This window comes from Callithrix jacchus, chromosome 4, assembly GCF_049354715.1.
Source record: "Callithrix jacchus isolate 240 chromosome 4, calJac240_pri, whole genome shotgun sequence".
NCBI lineage: Eukaryota > Metazoa > Chordata > Mammalia > Primates > Cebidae > Callithrix > Callithrix jacchus.
In genome coordinates this window covers 106,422,191-106,433,648 of record NC_133505.1, presented here as the reverse complement: position 1 = coordinate 106,433,648, position 11,458 = coordinate 106,422,191, and positions in this window count along the sequence as shown.

Genomic DNA, 11,458 nt, shown 5'->3' with positions numbered 1-11,458 from the left:
AATAACACCAGAAAACAGCCCCCGTGATGGCCTCTGATTCCTAAAAAGATCCTGGTACAGGGCCTCTGTTTCATGCCGAGGCAGATCTCTAGGCCTTTGAAGCGCCCACTCATCTGGTTCAGCAACCTGAACTATGGTCCATTTTTCTTGGACATAGATCATGGCGTAGCTGGTCCCTGTCCACTCCATACCTGGGCAGATTTCTAGGCATTCAGAACACTAGCTTGCCTGAATCAACAGCCTGAGCTGCCCCACCCTTGCTGTGCAGAGATCCTGGTGCAGAGGAGCCCTCTCTGTTCCATGCCTTGGCACATCACCAGGCTAGCGTAGCACCAACTCTCCTGGATTAGAGGGTTAGGCCTCTCCCTATCACCATGCAGATAACTTGAGGCTGAGGAGGTTTCCTGGCTCCACGGCTTAGGTGTACATCTAGGTACTTGGTGGCCACCCACTGGATTCTCTTTCACTGCAGGGGCTTGTGCTTACCATCAGAACATCTGTAGGCTTATTTGCTTGGTCCATTCCCACCCATCATGGCCCCCACAACCCCCAGGACTGAGATTTTACAAGAAACAAGCATCAAATATATATCCAGCCATTTTGGCTGCAGCAAGTTTTTACCTATAAATGCTCTCTACTGGTATATAAGTAATGTGACGTAGCCCAATCTGTACTGCTAAAAGAAGTATGTAAGGCTATAGAAGCAAAGCTAAAAGCCCATACCCAGCATTCTCTACAGTTGCAAATTCTAGGGAGTAGGAAGAAGGGAGAAAGGGAAAAAATCCCCACAATAATATTATAGGGAAAGAAGGAAAAAGAAAAAATCCTACCTGCAAGAAAATAATTACAAAAGTTAGAAGTGCCAGCAACTCCAGATGAAGAGGAACCAGAGTAAAAGTTCTGTCAGCATGAAAAATCTAAATGTAGTGACACCACAAAAGATCATACTAGTTCTCCAGCAGTGGTCACGGACCAAAATTCAAACCCAGTAATGACAAAGAATTCAAAACATGGATTGTGAGGAAGTGCAACAAGATCCAAGATAAGGTTGAAAATAAACACAAAGACACTTCTAAAGTAATCCATGAAATGAAGAAAGAGATAAACATCTTTAAAAAGAAATTAATTAGAGCCTCTGGAATTGAAAAGCTCACTTAAGGAATTCCAAAATACAATTAGAAGCTTTATCAATAGACTGGACCAAGCAGAAAGAAAGAATTTCAGAGCTTGAAGACCAATCTTTCTTTTTTCCTTTTTTTTTTGAGATGAAGTCTTGCTCTGTCACCCAGGCTGAAGTGTAATGTGTGATCTCTGCTTACCACAACCTGTGCCTTCTGGGTTCAAGCAGTTCTCCTGCCTCAGCCTCCAGCCAGGCTGGGATTATAGGTGTGCTCCACCACGCCCAGCTAATTTTTTGTATTTTTAGTAGAGATGAGTTTTCACCATGTTGGCCAGACTGGTCTTGAACTCCTGACCTTGTGATCCACCTGCCTTGGCCTCTGAAAGTGCTGGGATTACAAGCATGAGCCACCGCACCTGGTCCTGAAAATTAATCTTTCAACCAAACCCAGTTGGACACAAACTAAGAAAAAGGGATTTTAAAAAATGAACAGTCTTCGTGAAATACACGATTATGTAAAGCAACCAAATCTATAAATTATTGGAATTCTCAAGAGAGAAGGAGAAAAAGCAAACAACCTGGAAAACATACTTGAGGAAATAATTCAAGAAAATTTCCCTAATCTTGCTAGAGAGCTAGACATCCAGATATGAAAAATGCAGAGAACGCCTGTTAGATACTATGTAAAATATGTCACCAAGGCAAATAGTCACCAGACTGTCCACAGTCAATGCTAATAAAAAAAAATCTTAAAGGCAGCTAGAGAAAAAGGTCAGATCACATACAAAGAGAACTTTGTCAGATTAACAGTGGACTTCTCAGAAGCAACCTTATAAGCCTAGAGAGATTGAGGGCCTATTTCCAGCACTTTTTAAGAAAATAAAATTTCAACTAAAAATGACACATCTCACCAAACTAAGCTTCATAAGCAAAGGAGAAATAAACTGTTCCAGGCAAGCAAGGCCTACCAAAAGTTGTTACCAGTAGTCTATTCTTACAACAGATACTTCAGGGAGTCCTAAACATGGAAACAAAAGAACAATGCCTGCTACCACAGAAACACACTGAAGTAAGCAGCCCACACACCCTATAAAGCAACCACACAATAGACACCACAAAACTATCAGGATCAGGTAATAACTTCAAAACCTATCCTATTGTGATTAACATATCACTATTAACCTTGAATGTAAATAGTCTAAATGCCCTACTTAAAAGGTACAGAGTAGCAAATTAGATAAAAAGCAAGACCCATCAGCTGCTGTCTTTTAAATACTGACCTTACAGGTAAAACTTTAAAGTAAAAAGTTGAATAAAGATCTACTATGCAAATGAAAATTAAAAAGGAGCAGGGATCAGTATTTCTATATCAGATAAAACAGACTTTAAACCAAAATAATAAAAAAATATTAAAGGGCATTAAATAATGAAAAGAGTTTAATTCAACAACAAAAAACTTAGCTATTCTAAATACATATACACCCAATATTGGAGCACTCATAAAACATGTACTTCTAGACCAATGAAAACATTTAAACAGATGTACAGTAACAGTGAGGAACTTGAACACCCCACTGTCAGCATAGATAGAAAGCATTGTAACAGAAAACTAAGAAATTCTGGACTTCAACTTGACACTTGACCAATTGGATCTAATATTCATCTACAGAATACTCCACATATTAACCACAGAATACACATTCTTCTCATGTGCACACAGAACAAACTACAAAATGGACCACATGCTTGGCCATAAAATAAATCTCAATAAATTAAAAAAACTTGAATCCATACCAACCATATTCACAAATAACAGTGGAATAAAAATAGAAATCAATATCAAGATGATCTCTCAAAACCACATAATTACATGGAAATGAAACAAGTTGCTTCTGAATGACATTTGGGTAAATGATGAAATTAGAGCAGAAATCTAAAAATTCTTGGAAATAAATGAAAACAGAAACACAATATACCAAAATCTCTGGGCTGCAGCAAAAGCCGTGTTGAGAGGAAAGTTTATTGCATTAAACATTTATCTAAAAAAGTTAGATCTTAAATTAACAACCTAACACCACACATAGAGGAACTAGAAAAACAAGAACAAACTAACCCTAAAGCTAACAGAGGAAAATAAGTAAGATCAGAGCAGAACTGAACCAAATTGAGACCCCAAAATCCATAGAAAGAATCTACAAAACCAAAAGGTGTTTTTTGAAAAGGATAAACAAGATCAGTAGACTACTAGCTAGATTAACAAACAAACAAAAAAGAAAATCCAAGTAAGCACAAACAGAAATGACAAAGGTCACATTACAACCGATCCCACAGAAATACAAAGAATCCTCAGACTATTACAAACACATTTATGCACACAAACTAGAAAATCTAGAGGAAATGACTAAATTCCAGGAAACAAACAATATTGAAAGATTGAATTAGGAAGAAATTGAAACCCTGTTCGTTTTCCCTGACCATTTTGCAAGCTCCATAAAGACAGGTAATTTAACTAGGTCATTCACTATTGATGTGCCAATGCCTATTAACAGTGTCTGGCAAAAGTGGATACAAAAATATTTGTTGAATTAATAAGTAACCCAAATGGAGCTTTAATAATCTGAAATATTTGGTTAAAATTTAGAAAAAAATCACCAAACTTTCTCCTTTTTCTGTTAAAAGCCATATCTAACAACCGAGCACCAAGTTCTTGGTACACATAAGATCTGTGCTTTTGATGAAACTTATAGTAGTTTGCTTTTCCTTAAGGATATTGCAATTCTTAAAGCTAATCATGTTTTTCTCATTTACTGGACTTCTGGAAGGTGAAAGATGAACTTTGCGGAATTCATTAAAAATTTTATCCTATATTTTTGTAAACTGAAATATCCTTCAACCCCAAATAGGGTTTAAGGAATAATAATGAGTAATAGTATTTGCTTTCTGGAATTAAATTCAAAACTAGAACAGGTACTTCATTCCCTACAATTATCTTTGTTAAGCCCATGGTTGGTATCTGAAAAGAGCTGAGAGCAACAGAGAGGTTTAAAGCATCATAATTTTTGCATTGGGGGCCTATTTTGGTTGAAAAATTGTAAAGCTAATTACCAGAAGCAGACCTGAGTTCATGTATAGTGGATTATACTCCAGAGAGATCACCTCCCATTTGCTTTCAGAACATTCACTATCAATAGATTTATGTTGCTGAGGTTTGTGCTGATCTGCCTCACGCTGAAATTACGGATGCTGGTGAAGCTGTCAGGAACTTAAGAAGGAAGGGTGTGCATCAGGGCAGTGGCTGGTTTGCCATCTCTTCTTTTTTCTAAGATTCCTCCTTTTAAGGTCATTTCTGTAGCACCCATTTAAAATGGAGGCAAAGAGTGTACCGTGGAGATAAGAACCAAAGTTACCCCCACTGCATAATGGGTCTAATCACCATGCATTTCTTTGGGAGGTGAGATCCCAAGAATCACGTCCCATGATCTTGATTATCACCAGATTTCTCTAAAGTTAACTTAGGACCTTGAGGTAGAAGAGGAGTGAGAACAGAGAAAGTGTGTTCCTTGAAGATCCTGGTTAAGCTTGAGGCTGTTTCATTGAAGGGTCATGTTGAAACAATGTGCTTTTTGTGCTGGGTTTAATGGAGAGGCCTCATGCAACATGTTTTCTTAATTCTATTTCTATACTAGTTTTAAAGTATAATATTAAATTAAATCTGTTTTGTTGAAATGCTATTTGCATTGATGATTCTTCTGGCTGGCAAACCAACTTACTTGGTTTTGTGAAGAATAAAATTTATAGTCCTGGACAGAGTAGATGGCAGAGTGGCATTCGGCGTGAAGAAAGAGTTCTTTCTCACCCTCCTTTTAACCCATGGCCTAATACATTTAAAAAGACTCAAACAAGACTTGACCTCAAATAATCTTTACAGTGTTCCTAATAAGCTAAGTACAAATCAATGGTAACATATGGAATTCATTTTCAAGAAAATAGATTTTGATTCTAAATTGAGTATTTTAAAAAATACACTTTAGATTTGAGCAAGTTTAAAATAGCTATAAGCAAGTTCAAGATGTTTAATGAAATAGTCTCCTTTTTCTACTTTTATTTATACTCAGTACGTCTTCTCTCACCCTCCTTGTCCATTATCCAAATTTCAGTCAAGAATGGACAATATATTGCGGAAGACTATGTCCAAAGAGTATCTAAACAATAGGGTGAAACTAGTGAGAAATTTGTAAAAGCTTTTTTGGCATTAGAAAGAGAAAAAAATTAAAGAAGCTAGTGGTGGTAGTCTGGTAATTGGGTGGGATTTTAAAGTACTTTTCTCCTGCTTGGGCCCTCAGTCTACTGTCTAATTTCTCTTTGTTTCATAAAAGTCAAAGGATATTTTTTTATTGGACAGATTCAGTGAGGCGGGAGGCGGGAGAGAAAATGATAATTGGCTTTCACTATTGTTTGACTTCAGGGAAAAGAGTTGTGGAAGAAGACTCACAAGACAGAACCATAACCTAAGAAAGTTTAAAACAGAGGATAGGAGTAATTTGAAAATAAAAAATTGTGTTAGTGGCAAATTACTTATTGAATACAGCAGGTGGTAATCTTCATTATTTTGTAAAAGATTGGCATTATCTCCATCTGCCATAGTTGCTGTTCTTAGTCTATTCACCAAACTGGCTTTGTAATTTCTCCCTTACTTAAATGATTTCTTATTTCTGCAGATGAAAAGAAGTTCTGCTAGAAGTTCTAATTACAACTTGAGGATTCTAGGATTAAAATTTCAAGTTGTTATAATGATCAACTATCAATGACCATGAAAAGCATTTCCTCATCAGAGGAATTTTCATATTCAGCTTGAACATTTGGGAAGCAGGTGAAATTAGGTAGTTGTGGCAGACGTACTCCCAGGTGGCCACCAATGAGTGATGCCCTTGTATAATCCCCTGCCATTGAACACACAGAGAATCTGTTATTTATTTCTAACCAATGACAATTGGATGTCACTCTCATGAATATGTTTATTTATATAAGAGAGTGAATGACATCTAGGTTCTAAGGACAACCTCCAGTCAACAGCTAGTAAGAAGTCAGGACCTTCAGTTGCAAAGCACAAAAAAAATAATTTTGCTAACAATCTGAATGAATTTGGAGATGATGGAGATGAATCCTAAATTGAGCCTCCAGATGAGAACTCCAGCTTAGTCGATTTCTCGATTGCTGCCTGCTGAGATGCTGAGCAGAAGACTCAGTTAAGTAGTGCTTGGCCTCCTACATACAGCAGCTATAAGATAATGAGTGTGTGTTGTTTTAAGCCATGAAGTTGATGGTAATATGTTTGCAGCATAGAATGTGAATACAATAGTTGACTTGCTCCAGCTACTCCTCCCAAAGATAGGTTGCTCTATTATTTCTCTCTTGATGATTACAAAAGATCTTATCACCTCCTAGGAAATATGAAAAAAAGGAAAACAAAACAGAAATTCATATCTTAATAAATTAGTTTGCCACAAATAGAAGTAATGCTGTGAGTAGACTTCCTTGAAAGTGGAAAAAGCATTTAATAAGAGAAGTGTCTTAAGAAGCTGTGAAAATTAGATAGTTATCTGTGGACAATAAATATTGGGATTCAATTTTATCATTATTTAGGTATTGGTTGAGACGAATGATTTCTGTAATGGTGGTTCATGAATTACTTTTAACTCAGGGATAAAGCTACCAGACAAAAGTATTAAAATACATATAGCTTAAATAATTTGTTATTAGAGGCATAATATAAAAAATGTTAAGTGTTGGCCGGGCACGGAGGCTCACGTCTGTAATCCCAGCCCTTTGGGAGGCCGAGGCGGGTGGATCACTAGGTCAAGAGATCGAGACCATCCTGGTCAACATGGTGAAACCCCGTCTCTATTAAAAATACAAAAAATTAGCTGGGCGTGGTGGTGCATGCCTGTAATCCCAGCTACTCAGGAGGCTGAGGCAGGAGAATTGCCTGAACCCAGGAGGCGGAGGTTGCGGTGAGCCGAGATCGCACCATTGCACTCCAGCCTGGGTAGCAAAAGCAAAACTCCGCCTCAAAAAAAAAAAAAAAAAAAAAAAAGTAAAGTGTGATATAAATCATGTATTGAAGAGAGTAAAACTGTTGAGTGTTTCTATAAAAAAAATTTGTGTGGGGTAAGATTTTACAGTAATGAATTCAATACAAGGCATAGAATATAGATTTTTTTCTTTCAGAATTTTTAAGGTTTCCAGGTTTCTAGTTTACTATCCACCTTATTAAAATAATCTTTTTTGTTTGACATATAAAAAAAAGAAGCTGTGAAATAACTAGGTTATAAGGAAGTTTAGGACAAATGCAGGAAGTCAGTTATCTGAGAAATTAAAAAGACTTTGGAAGTCAGGAGACTTTAATAATTTTTTTGGAAAATCAATATATATTCTATGTAGGGGAAGTTATAAGCTCAACTAAATGTACTAACACACAGTCTATGATGGTTCTCAGTGACTAGGGCTTTTTTTTTCTTTTTAAGTAAATTATCCTAATAGTCTATTCACAGCATAATATTCATTTCATGGGTATCCACTAAGCATAATTGACTGCCAACTAAGTTTTGAAATCTGTTGAATTTGGCATTAGTTTCCTTGGAGCCAATGTTTTGTATTCTTTTATTTACTTAGCCTTTCCTTAAATCCTTTTTACATTCTCCTTTCCTTGCTACCAAATTCAGTTCTGATAAGGTGGTCTGGTAGAAGGAATCCAGTCTGTAAGTCAGGGCTTTATATTCTCAGGACAATTTGCACTTTTAAGCCTTCTCTCCTTCCTTCCTTCATTCATTCATCTGATGCATTTTTTAGTTGAGTGTTATCTAGATTTCAATATGTTAGATGCTGGGAACACCTAACAAATGGTGAGCAAAACAGACTTTGTTTCTGTTCACCATCTAGTGAGGAATAGAAACATTAATAAACTCATATCAGAAATTACAGCCTCCAACCAGCATGGGTTGGTGTAATTTGAGGTTAGCCTCCTCTGTATCATTGATACTATAAAATCGTTTGGCCCAGAAAGACCTATTCTTGCCCTGAATAGACCTACTTCTTGAAACATATGCACATACTGCAATGACTCCATCATTAGTGGATTGCTGAAAAGAGCATATCTTTTTAAAAAATAGGATCATTGCATATACTCTCTGAGTACTTCAGAAAGGCTGGCAATGAAAGCATGCTCTATCTGTGGCAGAGAGGAGGCACTGGGCAGCAGAAATTGGGAGCTAGCTTCATAGCCTCTTGCTCACTGTAATGGAGGAAAATTCAGTGATGAGAGAGAGACTGAGCAGCCATGCCTTCATCATCAACATGAGTTTAGTGCCCCTGAATAAACACCCACACAGATAAGAACTGTTTTTGAGGTAGGCTAGGCTGCTCATTGCTAATGATGTCTGAACTCAGTTCTGAAAAGATTAATCTGACAATGGCCTGGAGTTTAGGGTCAAGGTGCTGACAGAAAGAAAAGAGAAAAATCAAAGCACTGTGTATAGTTTATCTATTGAGCCTAATATATGGAAGAGAATTATTGATGGGATGATATCCCACACTTCTCTTCATATTTTTGTTCTTCTAAAAATTATTTCTACTGTCATTCTCGCCTTCTCACAAATGCCTGTATTTTTATTTCTATGTGTTTTTGACTTTTTTGTTCCTTACTTCAACATTTAATAGCTCACTTGTATACTTTTGGGATAACCTATTAATAAACTGAAATTAGTGGGTAATTGAAAAGGTAACCTACTGCACCAAGGATTCTTTGGTGTGTAATAAATGTGGAAAATGCTGATGATAAATCTAGATATTTTTCTGATAGTGTTTTAAAATAATGTGTAAGAAATAAAAGTAAAATTGGTTACCTCATACATAACTCATTTTCCTTCTTATACTTTTTCTGTTTGACCTGTTTGTAGAATTTGAATTTTTATGCCATTAGAAAAGAACACAGTATTAATATTTAATACACAGAAACCATAAGCCAGAACCATTCATTGAATATTTGCTGTGTAAAAGGTGATATGTACATTTTCATAGGTAAAGATAATTACCATGATAAGCTTTTGTTTCAAAATCTTCTCAGAAAATTTCAAGTTGTCTATTGTTAAAGATCAAATAATACATAGGTGTATAGAAATGTAGAGATAGAAAGTGGTTTTTATATTTCAAGGTTCTCCCTTTTTCATCACTGAAATTTTGAATCTGAGAAACAGAATCGTATTTTTCACCTATACTCCTGATTAAGTCGATAAATATTTATATTTCTCCAACAAGAAACTCACAGAAATAGGTCTGAAATGGGAAAAGAGTGAAGGCACCATCTCTGCTCCCTGGAAAATCACAGTCCACTAGAGCTTATGGGATTTTGTACAGATAAAGTAGGCTCTAAGGCAGAATGTGATAAATGCCACAAGAAAGGTGCAAATTGTGGACCTGGCATGGTGGCTCACACCTGTAATCCCACCATTTTGGGAGGCCAAGGCAGGTGGATCACTTAAGGTCAGGAGTTCAACACCAGCCTGGCCAACATGACAAAACCCCATCTCTACTAAAAATCCAAAAATTTGCCATGCAGGGCCTGTAATTCAAGCTACTCAGGGGGCTGAGGCATGAGCATCCCTTGAATTCAGGAAGCAGAAATTGCAGTGAGCCAAGATCATGCCACTGTACTCCAACTTGGCTGAGAGAGAAAGACTGTCTCAAAAAAAAAAAAAAGTACAAATTGCAAGGACGGTACAAAAGGTCCTAGAGGTTTCAATAGAAAAAGAAATTCCTCTGGTTATAATGTTTGAACAGAGGAAGCATCTGAGCCTGACCCTGAAGGGTAGATAGGAAGAGATAGCATGTGGGGACAGAGTCATATTGTAGAAAGGACAGATGAGCAGTCACGGAGGAAGTGAGTGTGAGCCTCTCAGGGGAAATGAGAACATGTCGAGATGACTGAAGTTTCCGTAAGCAGCCAAGACCCTCCTCGAATGCCAGGGTACAGAGTTGCAAGTTTCTTTTGACTCTCCATGGAGTTTCACTAAAGGTTTTTCATCGAGGAATGGTAGGATGTGGGCTGAGACTGAAAAAGATGGATATAGGAACCACATTGATCTTCGGAGCAGGGGAGAGACTGGGAATAGGTGGGTCAGGTGGAGGCAAGAACAGGAGTAGGGGAGAGAGTTGACTGGGTGGCAGCAATAACGATGAGGGTGAATTGAAGAGATCCCAAAGAAGGGACCCATGGGACTTGGCACCCAAGGGAACTGAGAAAGGAGATTGAGGGAGTTGAGGGTGGTTGAAGAGTTTTGAGTGAACGTCAGAAAGAGAAGTGTACCTGTGGGGAAGGGAGATTTCCTTTTGGGACAATAGAATAATTGGTCTTTAATTATTTATTAGGAAAATAATAGATTTTATTATGATGTAAAAAGAGATAGGGTAACGTTACATTCCTAATGTGTCATTGTTAGAGAAAAGCTTCAAATTGGAATTCCACAGCAAGCACTGTGGGTGGTGTAGTGAGATGTTATTTAGAAGACCCCTGGGAAGTCAAGGAGAACTGTCTTTTCTCTGGACACCTCTTTGAGCTGGCTGGCTCCTTTCCATCCTTTGGTTCTTGGTTTACAGGGTTTGTCCTCAGAGATCACTTCACCCTAATGGACCTGACTGTTCTTGAGTGTAGCTTCCTCACTGCACCTGTGGCTTCCTTCATGACACTTGTCATACTTTGTATTTATAGTTGTATGTTTATTATTTGTCTAAATTTCCACTGAAAGCTTTAGGGTAAGAAATGTTTTACTTAAAAAAATTAAAATGTCACCAATATATGCTCAAAATATTACACATGCTGGCATTTAGTAGAACAAATGAATAACAAATAGGTGTGACCATCTGACCAAGAAGGTTTTGCAGCTCAAATGAAGATGTGGCTTACTGGAAGTTTCATGCAATGTGGCAAAGCAGCTGGATATTTACAGATCAACAAGAGAAGGAACAAGATAGATAAGAATGTGTATTTGTGGAATGTTTACTTAAACATTTTTTTCTGACATCAGCTCTCATTTGACCTAATGCACAGAGTGTTAATTTGTTTGGCCAAATTAAATTCCTTTAGTGAGTGAGTGATCTCACACTCCTTTTCCTCACCTTCCCTTCAAAGTGAATAGGGAAACAACTCCATTGCTAGTATTGGCTCTCACAGAAGTTACGACAGATAATTCTTAAACTGGGGTCAGAAGACCCTTGAGGTTTTGTGGCACTATTTAAAGGGTCTGCAATCCACATGCACACCCTGGACTGTGCTGGCTGTATGCA